Below are 15,477 nucleotides of genomic sequence, written 5' to 3' on the forward strand. Positions count from 1 at the left end.
CAGACTATAACATTATTTTTTCACCAAATCCTTTGTGAGCTCATCTTCAATGGCTTTTACCTGTGTTCCCTTAGTAATATGGGGGATATACTAAAATATTCATTTTAAAAAACTGAAATCCAAATGTAATTGAGTATCATATATTTATCTGACACTCCAAATAGCAAACCTCGTCTCATGACATTTCCTAACTTCCTTAGCAACTTTATTTACCTACTTCGCACTAATCGCAACCGATCTCCTGTGTACTTCATTTGCTAATAACATGCTTTCTCCCACCAGAAGGTATGCTCTGCGAGGGTAGGTATTTGTATCGACTTTGCACACTGCTGTTTCACATGGTCTATAACAACACCACACATAAGTGGCATTTCCAAAATATCTGCTGAATAAATAAATAAACAAACAAGTTTTAATTGACTGTTTGGTTGATTACCCTTGGAGGAATGTGCTTCCTGAAAGATACAACGGAGGATGAGAGAGGATAAGACAAGTAAAGGAGAGGCTGTTGTATAAATCACAGTGCTTTCTTTTCATAGTCTTCCACTTTCCTGATTACATTTCAGAAAATATTATTTAGAAGTGGACAGTGATATATTTTGTGGTTTTCGGAGCACTTAGTTTTAAGGAGAATGTCCTACCAAAATCAGTCACCTAATGAAATGAGCCATTTACTCTGCATTTAGTTTATTTTTCTTGTCTAAGATATACTTTTTCTGATTGCTTCTGTGAGCCACTTTTTTTTTTTTTTCCTCATACCAGAAGAACTTTAAAGAACTGAACTGCTTCATCCTCTAATTCATATTGAAGGGTGGCTGGAAGGACCGGTTTGTACACAAAGAAAAGGGTGATGTTTCAATTTTCTTTCCCTTGTTCTTGTGAAAGTCAACTCTGTAAATCCTCCTCTCCAAGGTAATGAGACTTGTGAGCTTCAGTTACATTTAAGGATTCCACTAAGAGAAGATTCTATTACAGTTTCTTTTTCTAGTTTCTAAATGTCGGCATTGATATTACCAGGCAGCATAAGGATATCAATCATCAGAAAGCTTATTGACTGTTCAAAATAGTTCTATCAATATCTAATTTGCTGTCTGATCTAATGCACAGTCAGCCAGTGCAATGCCAGCACACTGGATGTCTTTCAGGATATGTCGTCTTTCCTGTATAGACAATGAGAAAAGCTTTAATTTCATTCTTGGATCCTACACATGAAGAGGTCCTCTTTATGTGCTAGAACGGAAAATGTTAAAGAAGAACCCAACTTTGTGGTTTGTGCCTCGCCACAGTCTATAACTTAGAGTTTAAATTGATACAGTTCACCTGCCACAAGTTTTACCTTAGATACAAATCAGACACTTTTAAAACATCCTCTAAAGTTATCATCACTGAACTCTTAGATAGCCAACCCCTGCTCATCACCAGTTATGAATTTGTGTCCATTTGCAACAACACATCTCTCTTTGAAACTGTGACTTTCAATTTGAAATGGCTCCTCAAAGCGTCAATCTGGGCAAAAGTTGAAAGTAGCTTATATTCTTCCCAAGCTTTATATCCAATTCTAAACCCTCTCCTTATATACTCTTCTGTTTTTCCATTTGTACAACTATATTCTCTTACTTCTCAAGACAAAAGAGGGAATCCTACCTAAAATATAGTTAGTAGACCCCCTATTTTAGTGCAAATTTTCTTGTACTGCACATAAATGGCCTACGGTACCTGAAGTACAACTCAGTCATTTATGGATTCTAATTCACCAAACACTTATTGATCACGGATATATACTTCAAGCCCTGTGCTAATCGCTGTGGACAGACACAGCCAGTCAACATAGATCTGATCCCATCTTCACGGTATTTATTGCCTAGTAGAAGAGAAACCCAGAAGTTCAAAATCTCATAGTTAATCTGAACTTGCCGTATCTTTTGTTATATGTATGTCATTTTCTCTCGTTGCTGTATATAATTTGGAAAGTGTTTAGTAATTTAAGAAGCTCAGTTTTAGGGCATGTTAAGTCTTTTAAAAATTACTGAATACATGAGCACAGCAGAAAAATGTAAGAACTATGATTAAGTTTTCCCCAATCTACTTGCTCACTTTTCATTCTCCTCATCCCTCTCAACGGAAACAGTAAAACATCAGCATTACAGACACACACCACAAAATCTGGGGACAAAGCTGTGTCTTAGCTGTTCATCTCATCTATGTAAATGATCTTATAGTGGAGTGAGAGCTGAACAAAACATGGGAAGAAAAAGACAAATGGTAAGGGTCTTTTCTTTCCCTACTGCTAAAAAGAAATTTTGCAACTGTTTAAAATGTTCCTCCATTTCCCATCCTTAATCAATAATAGAAGAAGCATTTGTTCCTTGGCTGGAACCATTTCATTTAAGAAACTTTATCAGAAGGAATATATATATAACATAGGCAGACATCCAGGATATCAGCAGAGAGGATTATGGTACATATATGACATTTAAATACTGCCTAAAATAGCATACTTTCTGCCAAACTTCAGAAAATATAGATTTAAGATCCTCACAATATGTTTGAGGGCAGTTAGGTTTAATAAAAGTCGGACCTTTCTAAAGTAGGAAAACTGTAGTCTGTCAGCTCAGAGGGAAGATCCTTGTGGTGGGAAGAACTGGGCTCCAACAGCTTCCGGATTTAGGCATCCAAGTGAAAAGCTGGCCATTACTACACGACAGTTGCTATGATGCATCACGTTATCACGCGAAAACAAAACAGAACAAAACGTCTTAGACTGGAGCTAGAAAACCCTGCTCTGGCAGCATAAAAGTCCTGCCAAATCCAGTGGCCAAAACAACCATCTTATTGTTTTTTTTCGTATGTTTGAAGATCAGCTGGGTTGGCTGATCTAGGCGGAGCCTGACTCCTGCTGTTTGCCTCGTTCCCTGTGACACTTGTCGTTCTCTTGGGCCAGCAGGCAGGCTGAGGCCTACCTTCCTCAGGGTAATGCTAGAGTGCAGGAGAAACTTCCGAGCCAGTGAAGGCCTGATTAGAGCCACCACTGGCTACAGCAAGTCTCGTGTGCAAAGCTAAAGGCAAAGGTTAGTCAATTATACTCTGCTCGTTTTAGGGAAAGGAACTTCACTGAATAGAGGGAGGAGTGAAAAAAAGTGCCAATCAATGCAGCCTTCCTTGTCACCAAGATAAACTCAGGTGTTCTAGTCCTCTTCAGAGGCCTTAAAACGGTCCAAAACTGGTCTCTGATTTCTAGTCAAACCACATGAAGATGGTATTAGTTTTCTACTGCTGTTATGAAAAATTGTTATAAATTTAAGGGCCTAAAAGAACACAAATTTATTATCTTCGTGTTCTGTAACACACACATGAACATAATCTCATTGGGCTAAAAATCAAGATACAGGCAGGGCTGTGTTCCTTCTGAAGAATCCGGGAAAGAATTTGTTTCCTGGCCTTTTCCAGCTTCTAGAGGTTGTCTGTATTCCTTGGCTCAGGGCCCTTCTTCCATCATCAAAGCCAGCAAACACAGGCTGAGTCTTTGTCATTCTGCAATCTCTCTGGTTTTCATCTCCCTCCCTCTTTCCCTTTTAATGTCCCTTGTAATAACACTGGACTCTTATCCAGATTATCCAAAATAAACTCCCTATTCTAAGGTTAGCTGATGTGCACACTTAATTCCATCTGCAAATAGAATTCCTCTTTGCCATGTAAACTAACATAGTCATAGTTCAGATAATTAGAATGTGAACATTTTTTGAAGAGGCATTAATATGCCTACTGCTAAAGAAAAAAATATTCATGACACTTGTTAAAAGACAGTAATGAAGCCTTTGTTTAGGTGGCTACTGCAATGGGGTCTGTTGCCAGGGAGAGATAACGTCAACTCTAAATACAATAAGAAAATCAGGAACCTGTAGCCCAGGAGTAGGTAGGGGAACAGAACAATGGATGCGAAATTATAAAAGAAAACATCAGGTGATCAGAAATCACCTGCGGAACTGGGGAGAATGAAGATTGGATCAGGTATCAGGGTGAGGTTTTCTAAATTTAGGATCCCTCTCTAAAATTGGGCCATGCAAAGATACATACACAAGTCCAAAGTTAGGGCTGAGTCAGGAAGATGGTTCAGAAGAACCTGACTACGGTCTGGTCTAGAAGAGAAACTCTGTCACTACCTAGAGATCGTGTCATATTCTTTTTTTCTTGTTTCTAATAACTTCTAAGAAACAAAAACAGGTATGTTCTTGGAGGAAGATGAAGTATTTCATATACTTCCTTTGTGTCCTAGGTTTTTGTTGTTGTTGCTATTGTTGAGTCCACGCTATGCAAAAGTTCCTGGATCAGGGATCGAACCTAAGCCATGACAGTGACAACTCTGAATCCTTAGCTGCTAGGTCACCAGGGAACTTCACCCTAAATGTTTTTTTGTTTGTTTGTTTTTTTGATCTCCCCATGGCATATAGAGTTCCCAGGCCGGGGATCAGATCTGAGTCACAGTTGAGATCTAGGCTGTAGCGGCAGCGACGCTGGTTCCTTTAAACTACTGCGCCAGTAAGGGATTAAACCTATGTCCTGGCACTGCAGAAGTGCCATTGTTCCACAGAAGGAACTCCCATCCTACACTCTTTTTTAAATAGCATTTATTGTTATAGTACACCCCTCCCTTATCTGCATTTTTTTGTTACCAGCAGTCAACTATGCTGGTAACAAATATATTAAATGGTATAAATGGTAACAAATGTATTAAATGGCAACAAATATATCAAATATATTAAATGGGAGTTCCCGTCATGGCTCAGTGGTTAACAAACCGGACTAAGAACCATGAGGTTGCAGGTTCGATCCCTGGCCTAGCTCAGTGGGTTAAGGATCCGGTGTTGCCATGGGCTGTGGTATAGGTTGCAGACGCGGCTCGGATCCCATGTTGCTGTGGCTGTGGCGTAGGCCAGCAGCTACAGCTCTGATTCAACCCCTAGCCTGGGAACCTCCATATGCCATTGGAGCGGCTCAAGAAATGGCAAAAAAACAAAAACAAACAAACAAACAACAACAACAAAAATATATATATAATGGAAAATTCCAGAAATAAACAATTAATAAGTTTTAAATTGCTAGCTATTCTGAGCAGCATGATGAAATCTCATGCTATGCCACCCTATATGTGAATCATTCCTTTGTCCAATGCACTCATGCTGTATACACTACCCACCTGTCAGTCACTTAGTATCTGATATTTATCAGCTCGACTGTAGTGGTATCACAGTGCTTTGTATTCAAGTCATAATGGTTCCAAAGGACAATAATAGCAATGCTGAGAATTTGCATATTTTATTACTATGTCTAATCTATAAATTTAACTTTATCATGGGTGTATATGTATAATAAATAAAAAAGGACACATAGGGTTCAGTATTACTCACCATTTCAGGTACCCACGGGGAGGGTCTCAGAACATATCCTGTGGAGATAAGAGGGAACAACCATATTTTGATAATGTAAGTAAGTTGGGGTCATAGTAAAAATGTCTGTAAATAGAGAAATAACAAAGAAAACTAGAGTCAGGCATCATCTTGCCACTTAGCTACTTTTAATAATCTTGAGAATAACTTTTTATATAAAATATGTCTTTGTATCAATGTTTTCATTTAAATCTCATTCTCAATAATGTATAATCAATCAACCTGTATGATGCACTGCTGGAAAAATTCCTAGTGTGATTAGGGGAAGGATTAGAAAACAAGCAAACACAGGCACAAACAAGAGACTGTGGTGGGAGTAAAGGTGGATTTTTTTGAAAATATAATTACCTGGAGAAAGCAGAGGTTGCTACTCATTCCAACTACATTCACAGCTTCAAACTCTATCCTTTGTTTGTCCCCTGTCTGCCTTCAATTGTGTTAGAGCAAAGAGAATTTCTAGGTGACCGCAGATGTGTATGAGATGCGGAAAGGCGGTGTTCCTTTGGCCTGCCGTAACGGCAAAATCTAATAGGAATTTTACCATTTGGCCATTTTGCGCAGGCCAATAATTTCCACAGGATTTGTGAAAAATACTTTCCTTTTTTGTCTTATTTTTCTAATTTAGCAATCACATTAGTCAAAGGAGGAGAAATCAACTGCAGAAGAATAATGACAGCATTGTAGTTAGTCGTTTCATTACTGTGCTACGGAAGAGACAAGGTCCATTTTCTAGCAACTAGTCATTATCTCGAGGAGTTTGAGCTGACAATTCAAGGTAACAGAACAAAAATGGAAATTATATCTTATTTGGTATTTTGGTTAGTCAACTAAACATGCAAACTTAAATATGGTGTATTTCATGGCCCAGGCATTGGAAAGCATAGACGGTAAGAGTTGGAACATAATGATCACATAGCAGCAATCCTCAATTTTATTTTTTGCATATGTACTTTTCAACTTATTAGATTTTCTTAGAAATACACCTCTTTAACAAATTCATAATCAAATGTATCAATAATATGTAACATGTAATAATAGTATTGTAATATGTAACATAATAATGATTTCAACAATGTACTCTGAAAGAGGAGTGAGTTGGTTAATTGTCCCTGAAGGTGGCCAGATCAAAAGGCTTCATAAAACTGTTATCGTCATATCTGTAATGAGACCACAGATTTTCTGGTTCCCAACACAGACAATTGTGAGCATTGCTTCCAGAGAACTGCTTCTATTTATTTATTTTTATTTTATTTTTATTTTTTCCTTTTGTGGCCTTAACTGTAGCATATGGAAGTTCCCAGGTTAGGGGTCGAATTGGAGCTGCACCTGGGGCCTACTCCATGGCCACAGCAACACCAGACCCAGGCGGCATCTGTGACCTCTGCCGCAGCCTGAGGCAACACCAGATACTTAACCCACTGAGCAAGGCCTGGGATCACACCTACATCCTCACAGAAACTATACTGGGATCTTAACCTGCTGAGCCACAACAGGAACTCCCAAAGAACAGGTTTTAAAACAAAATGTTAACCTAGTGTGTGCTGAAATTAGCATCGGTCATATACGGTAATCTGGACAGGATTCTTACTGGGATAAGGCGGGAGGAATAGACTCAGGGTTGTCAACGACTCTCCACGTGACCTTGACCAAATTCATTTTCCTCTGCACATCATTTTCCTCATCCTTAAGATGAAGGGAGAGAATCACAGGCTTTTGGATTCTCCTAAATGCTCTCTTGCTGCATTTTTCTATGATTTGCTCTTCAGTTATCCAACCTGGAATCTAAAACATACTGAGAGAGAATTCTCCATGGCATTTCTGCACATCTTGTATCAGCTTTTGTCTCAAACTATCCTTTTAAGCATGTCTGTAGTTTGTATAGCAAACAGTTTTGGAAATAGAGGTAGTGTTACCTACTGGGAAGGAGGGCAGATTTATTTCCTGAACAGGATAATAAAGATAGCGCCTCTCTCTGGGACAAAGTTGAGCATTTTGCCAGCAGGCCCTTTTAGAAGATCGGAGGGTCTTAAGCTCAGGATTCCTCAGCTTTGGCACCAACTCATTACATTTGCAGGATTCACCTGGATCTAAATTCACAACACCCCCATGAAGCTGGAGGACAAGAATATCTACTGCAATGCTACATGCTGTACAACGACTTAAAAAGCCTTTTTCTCTGACTCAGGAACCCTTTGTCTTCTGCCAGCATCTATGAAGGTGCAGCAGACTAACCTGCTAACATGCAAGTAAGGCAAATATCTCAGAACCTTCACATTGTTTAACTTTCATACTGCACATTACAGAAACTTATGGAGAGGAAAAATAGCCTTTGTTTATTTCGGGTTATCGATTCCTTGGTAATGTTCTTAGTTTTAAGAAACCCACAGAGTAATGAGCAATTTATATCATCTGTATTGGGGAAATCATTTTGTTAGCTGCCAAAACACATACACCCAAAGATCTCAGGGTCTTATCCAAAAGAAATTTATTTCTTGCACATTTAAATTTCAAAATAAATGAGGTCTCTAATCTGTGAGAGACCTTATAACCATTCCGAAATTCAGGCTGATTGTATCTAGTGTCCCCAGCATATTCTAGGGTGCTGCAGTGCTCTGTAGTCAGACGACATGAGAGTCAAAGATGCTGAGGAGGTTACCATGGGCCAGACCTAGAAGTGGTGCAAATCATTTCACTTATCTTCCAAGGGTCAACACTCAATCTTAAGAACACACTTGACTGCAATGGAGCTGGGAAATGCAATCTGGGTGTGAACCTGTGAGAATGAAAAATGGCATTGCTGCCAGCTAATCAGCCATTGCCAGAGCTAAGTGAAACTTACTCTACTATTTTTGACATGCAGGACAGTTGACATGTAGTATTTTCGTAATGTATTATTAATAAGACAAACTATTGAACTGCCTACTTCCATAGATAAAAATGATTATTACGACTTTGAATATATCACAATAATGTTTTTATATTTACACAGCAAAAATGTATCTTTCCTTAAAACAACTTTTCAAATATTTTTCAAGATTTTCCTAACTCTTCCACAATATAACATGGAAGAATCAAACCCAGATAAGCTACAGATTATACAGTTATAGTCTGATTCAGCACAATAGTGGGAAAGCCATCATTGAAGAGTTACCTGAATGGAGTACAAGGTGTATTCAGGTCCAGAAACCAGCAGCTTCTCCAGGGCATGATGAGGGACCCAGGATGCCAGTGGCCCTATGAGGATTCAACTCCATTGAAGAACGGGACCCTGCTATACAGGCTGACTGTTGTCTCATTGTGCAATGAAGGGAGCTCTATGTTCTGGGAAGGAAATTATTGCAAAATATCTCAGGGATTGAGATTAAAAAGACATTGCTTAAAAGATTTCTGTGATGATCCTAGGTATCCCACAAACCTAAATGCATATTTGTCAGGGCACTGACAGTAAATCCCATTTATATTTTCACAGAAACTTTAAAATCATTCTGAATTCCCTGCCCTGCCTTTTTCCTGTAGACCAACTCCTCTATATCAATCTACAATATTATGGTTCAAGCTTATATCTCACTTCACAAAGAGCATCCTGACTCCAACAGGTGACATTCCAATACCTAGCATCCATGCTTCATGATGGTAACAAAATCATTTTGTTCTAAAACGTAAATACCACATCATTCTCTTAGTTCAAATGTATTAATGTGGTCAAGGGGGAAGTTTAAATTTCTTAGTTAAATGGAAGAAGCTCTTTAATTTAGACGATGCCCCGTTTATCATTCTCCCTTGTCTTCTGCCTTCTCCTCGCCTATTCCAGCCATTTTACACTATTTGCAATTTTAAGATCATCTTGTAGTTTTCAAGTGTTGTGCTTTTCTACAAGTTGCTCAATCTCCCTGTAAAGGCCATTCATTGTTCATCAGATTATTTTTTTGCCTTTTAAATCTTAGCTTAATAGCTTTCCTTCCAGGAAAAATTCTATTCCAAGCCCATATAAAATTATTTTTCCTGAGTTTCCATAAATCACTGTGCCAAAAAAAAAATATGATAATGATATATTTATTAGCATTATTATTTACTTTTGTTTCAGACTTTCCACTAGGCTATAATCTCCTTGAAAAGACCCCAGAATTTATTTCATTCAAATTGGAAATATACATAGTTCCAAAATTAGGAATAATCTCACAATCAGAAATGCATTTATCAGTCATTGTTTGACAGTCAAATCTATTCTCCACTGAATCAATATTACATGCTTAAAAGATTTTTTTTTACAAAGTACTTTTCTGCAGAAAGTAAAAACTTTAAGGAAGAAGTTTTATGTGAACTACATTTTTAAACAAAAACTATAGGTTTCTGGAGTTGAATACTAGTTTCTCTGAATGTGACAAAGAACAGAGATTAAGCCATGATTTTCTTTTTAATGGTCACACCTAAGAGACTTTCAAATTACAATTGCACCAAAGGTACAAACTGGAGCTGCATTTCAGATGAAAATAATCAGCTTAGTACTTGGGTATGTATGCATCATGACTTCCTAACTATTTGGTTTATGGTATTAAGCACATACATACTTTAGGAATAAGTCATTGTGGTTCTTTGGAATTTAGCAAAGATTCAAAAAATACCCTGGTACAAGTGTTATATTGAGAATTGTAATTTTGGAGGAGAGTGTGCACTTTGAGATTCAAGAAACTAATTTATACGGTATTAAACATTCAATGTATTTGAAAATTGTAAAGTCATTTTTACCCTGGTTATTGTCTATAGTCTGGGTGGAGAAAAGAGATAAATCTCAGAGCTGTTCATATTTATTCATAGCCTCTGCCTGGACCAGACAGCTGGCCCCAGGTTCCTAAGAATTTTGCCTGTGCTGTGGAATATGCAGTCAAAAATAATTTAGAACTACTGTAGTACAAATGACTAATAGATTGTTATCATAATTCCAGGAGGGTATTGTGGCAGAAAAAGAGCCAGTGAATTATTGTTAGAACACACCACTGCCAAGGTCCAGAAAAAGTAGTTTCAGTGAAGGACAAAGGCTAACATCTAGGTGAGTCAAGCACTAAGGTTACTCATGGCTACCAAGCTATGAAGACCATCTGACAGGACTTTCTACACAGAGAGACCAAGAGGTCCCTGGAGGCTATGACTTTTATGTTCCGTTTATAACCATGTAGTATTGAGGAAGAAAAGAAACTATCATGACTTTTTTAGGACTAGAATTGAGTCCTAAACTTTTTAGGACACTATTACAGTCAACTTTTCCAAGGATGTAGAACATGACTTGCAGTTTTGGAATTTCTGTACTAAGTTTATACGGCACTCATTCACTGTCACCCAGGAAGCTAACAATGAATATGTTCAAAACAGCAGAGGGAAAGCACAGATGAACCATACATTACAATAATTATACCAAAGACAGAATTTTTAAAAGCAAAATTAGAAGTCACAAGACTGTGGAATAATTTCTTAAAAAGTCTTGGTGAAAGTCCCGCTAACTTCATATTTTATAGCCCACGAAACTAACTATGAAGGATGAGAGTGAAAGGAAGGTGGCTAAAGACAAAAAAACAAAAACACTGACAGACTTCAGCACGAATAGGCCCTCATGGGAGGAAATCCCAAAAGGTATAGGTTAAAAGAATGGAAAATGACCCTAAGAGCAGGATGATATGAGAGAATAAATGACAAATAAAAAAAAAAAAAGGAAAACAACAGGTAAATCTAGAAAACATTTTGAGGAACTCCTATCATGGCGCAGTGGAAACGAGTCCTACTAGGAACCATGAGGTTGCGGGTTCGATCCCGGGCCTCGTTCAATGGGTTAAGGGACTGGTGTTGCTGTGGCTGTGGTGTAGGTGGGCAGCTGTAGCTCAGATTGGACCCCTAGCCTGGGAGCCTCCATATGCCATGGGTTTGGCCCTAAAAAGACAAAAATAAATACATAAATAAATAAATAAATAAAATCTTGACTGAAAATGATAAGTAATAATACTTAAATAGTAATGTTAAAATATAGACTCAAAATGCCAAAATATACTAGCAAAATTTTTTAATTTGAAGCAACAATCAGAATACATATATATTGTAAACATCCTTTAAGTTTAGGAGGGCAGCAAGCATACTATTCATATTTACACATTTTTATAATAGATATGCATATGTCTATAACAATCACTAAAGAAATAAAAAGAGAGTTCATAACTTCCAAAACAAGAATGGACAAGCTGTACAGAGGAAAAATCAACCAAATTAAAATAAAGAAGGCAGAAAAATAAGTAGATAAAAAGGAGAAAAGGGGCATAATTTTCTTTAAATGACAAGCACATATGTGTTATCTCAATTAATGGATTAAATCTTTCAATAGCAGGGTTTCAACAATAGTATCAAAATGTGCGATTAACAATAGACAGAAGGATGCCAGAAACTGATAGAAAAGGATAAAAAACAGAAATAGTTGTTACTAATCAAAAGAAATGTTGTGTTACTATAGTAAAAGCATACGAGTAGACAAAGGGGAAAAAAAGCACATTTAGTGGTTTTTAAAGTTGCTATCTAATGATAAAAGGTTTAATTACCAAAATGATTCCTTTAGTTGTCAATAAATAATTACCAGCTATCAAACACGTAATAGTAAAAAAGCAGATGCCAAGACCTGCCTTCATGAATAACTTTCTTTTGGAAGACTGATATTCTGCTGGGGGAAAATGAAAGTTCTAAATCTGTATGCCATTAATAAGGAGCTTCAAAATCTTGACAGAATCAATGGAGAAGTTGAAAAATCCATACTCTTGGTAGAAAATGTTAATATGCCTCTTTCTCTAACTGATATACAGCAAATAAATACAAATAATGGTAAGGATGTAAGGACATAGAATATCTGAGCATACAAACTACCGTTAGTAAAATAGGTTTATATAGAACATGTACCAAGCAATCTGTCTCAAGCTCACACAGAACATTTATGTCAAATCATGCTATTGATCCTGGAGCAAGGGTCTGCACATTTCAAAGTGTTGGTTTCATACACACCACATCATCTAACACATGATAAAAAGGCATTAGTAATAACAAAAAACCCCACAAACACTACAAAAACCTATGTACTTAATAGCTTGTGTGTTAATGTAGTTAAAACATTCAAAATTAGAAAACACTTGAAGCAGAATGATAGTGAATATTACACACCAAAAGATGTGACATGCAGCTGAAAAATTCTTACAGCTCTTAATTGCTGATGTAAGAAAAGAAGTTTACACATTAACATGTTAAGCATCCCATTTAAGATGTGAAAAAAAACGAACATAAAAATTATAGACATTTTCTATAATTTCCAAAATAATAGGAGAGCATAAATTCTAGTAAGATAAGATTTCAAAAGAAATAAAAATGAGAATGTATTGAAATTGAGTTATAAGTTGTGACCAAGAGATTATTATGAATAATTTTATGCCAATTCAGTTTAAAATTTAAATGAAGTGGACAAATTTTAGAAAAATGAAAAAATGTAATAAAATTGGTTCAGAAAGAAACAAATGATACTGCACTCAGTAAATCAGTTTGAAGTCTTACCACACACACACACACATACACACACAATATCTTGGTGCAGCTTTAAAGACAAAATAGAACAAATATTCAGGGAAGAGTTAATTCACATCTTTAACAAATTCTTCTTCAAATCAAGACAGCACATTGACACACATACTGTACATGCTATAACCTTATAACGATAACTTGAATACTGTGACAGTCTGTTTCGGCTGCTGTAACAAAATGCCTACCATCTACTGCGAGGCTTATAAAGGAGAGAAATTCCTTTCTCACACTTCTGTCTTGGAACTGTGAGAAGTGCAACATCGAAGTGCCAGCAGATTCGCTGACTACTTAGGGCACGTGTCCTCGTTGGCTGCTGTTGTTCCACTGTGGCTTCACGTGGCTGAAGGGGTAAGAGATGTGGCACTAATCGCAATCACGACCTAATCACCTCCCGAAGGCCCCATATCCAAATACCGTTGCACCGGGAATTAGGTCTCACCATACGAATTTTGCAGGGACACAAGTATTTAGGCCATGTAATAACCAAGCAAAAACCATTAATGACAGTAAATGCATGTATTAATTCTGGCTGTGAATGTAAAGACGTTAAAGTATTCCCTAAAATATTAGCAAAGTGAATGTAGCAGTATCCTTTTCATAAATATAATATGATGAAATTAGGTTGATCCAAGGAATACATGGATGTTTATCATTATAAAAAATCAGTATTGTACTTTATTATATTAACAAGTTTAAGGGAAAAAAATAAACATTTTAAAAGACGTGAGTAAAGTACATTTTAACAAAAAATTGAAATGTGTTCTTCATTGAAAGTCTTAGCATGCCTAGATAATATAAAAAGAATTTTCAATAAATCAATGAGTGAACTAGTGAAAAGCACAGCAGTCAACTTGTGATATTCATACTATGACTTGAATTTGCATTTTAATTGTTTAAAATATACAAGGTTAATTTCAAGTATAGTTTCAATATTGAACTTATATGAAAATGACTTCAGTAAATTCAATGCTCTAAATAAACATATAAAGGCTGCTGCTAATTATAAATTTATAGCCCTGAAGAAATTATTTAGAAAGAAGCAGTAGAACCTATATATACCTTGACAGCTATTTAAAAATGAACTGAGCATTTCACACTTTTATCCATTCATATTAAGTGCTAATGTAAAACTTTATATGATCAAAGTTTCCAGCAATGATTTTTTCTTGTTATTTATTGAAACATCACTTAGATATAGATGAGAAATGTAATGTAACTTTTCATGGCATCACAGCATAACCGTGTTGGTGTAGACAGTACCTACCACTTAAGCAAGAACTACAAGCTCTTTTTTCCTACAAATAGTCTATGTTCATGACAGTCTTATAAGACTTATTTCATTAATAGGTTAGTGAACATGTACTGTTTAGAAAACAAAATTTTCCTTTTACATTTCCATTTAAAGCTTAGTTTACTGTATTTGTTTTGTCGTGGTGTGGATATGTGTATGTGTGTCTGTATAATATTTATTGTATCCTATTAAACGGGAATGTTGAAAAACAAAATGAAAATAGATTATACTAGGTAGACACACACAGGGAAAAGGACATGCATTTTCCATAATATACTTTGCTATGCAGGCTGATGGATTCAGATACTTGTAAACATACTATTTATTTAATGATCTGAAATGTCTCTGTAATCTATACATGCAAATTATATATTGCATGTCTATATGCCAAGCTGTTTGTTATCACTGTTACAGTGAAAACAAACAAAGTAGCCTGATTTTAAAATGGCTAATTGACCAGAGTAGACATTTCTCAAAAGAAAAGGGAACCCTTGCACACTGTCGGTGGGAATATAAATTGGCATAGCCATTATGGGAAACAGTATGGATGTTTTTCAAAAAATTAAAAATGGGACCATCATATGATCCAACCATTCCACTCTGGGGGTATAGCCAAAGGAAATAAAATCAGGATCTTGAAGAGATAGCTGCACTTCCATGTTCACTGTAGCGTAATTCACAACAGCCAAGATATGGAAGCATTAGCATGTCCTTTAACAGATGAATGGAACAAGAAAATGTCATATATATATGTATATATACATATATATATATCCTTAAAAAGAAAGAAAACTTCAAAAAGACCGAAATCTAACCATTTGTGACAATACACATGGACTTGAAGCTGGGGAGAAAAATGTAAGTATCACTGAACCATAAGTGAATATATTACAATGCAAGTTAAAAAACAACTGTGCAACATATAGGTATAATTTTTACCCATAGGCAAAATCTTACTGTCATAGGTATGAGTTTCCCTTTTAAGAGTCAATCAGTAATTAATTAACTGGTCATTATTTATAATTGATCAGAGAACATACATATATTTAAGCTTCTGTTGTGTTTTTGCCAAAATACTTTTTGAAAACAAGTAATAATCCAACTTGAAGAATAAGACTATTGCACAGTACTTACACTCTCATATAA

General features: G+C 36.3%; 1 protein-coding gene across 3 annotated transcripts in view; it reads right to left on the reverse strand.

Moving 5' to 3' along the window:
- Window positions 1-686: 686 nt before the first annotated feature.
- The window catches only part of LOC146401045 (uncharacterized), a 269,811-nt gene continuing 255,020 nt past the window's right edge, over window positions 687-15,477 (reverse strand). For 2 of the 3 annotated variants that reach the window (XM_084973389.1, XM_084973387.1), the window contains 3 exons: window positions 8,596-8,765; window positions 5,406-5,443; window positions 687-2,708 (listed from right to left, as the gene is read on the reverse strand). The gene's annotated coding sequence lies outside the window, so the exon portion shown is untranslated. Of the gene's footprint in view, window positions 2,709-5,405; window positions 5,444-7,032; window positions 7,237-8,595; window positions 8,766-15,477 lie in introns of all 3 variants that reach the window. The other variant, XM_084973386.1, reaches the window with a different exon arrangement.

Source organism: Sus scrofa, chromosome 8 (genome assembly GCF_054392235.1).
Source record: "Sus scrofa isolate SSC_HxYL_T2T_F1_AM1 chromosome 8, Sscrofa_HxYL_maternal_Yorkshire_Landrace_v2.0, whole genome shotgun sequence".
Lineage (NCBI taxonomy): Eukaryota > Metazoa > Chordata > Mammalia > Artiodactyla > Suidae > Sus > Sus scrofa.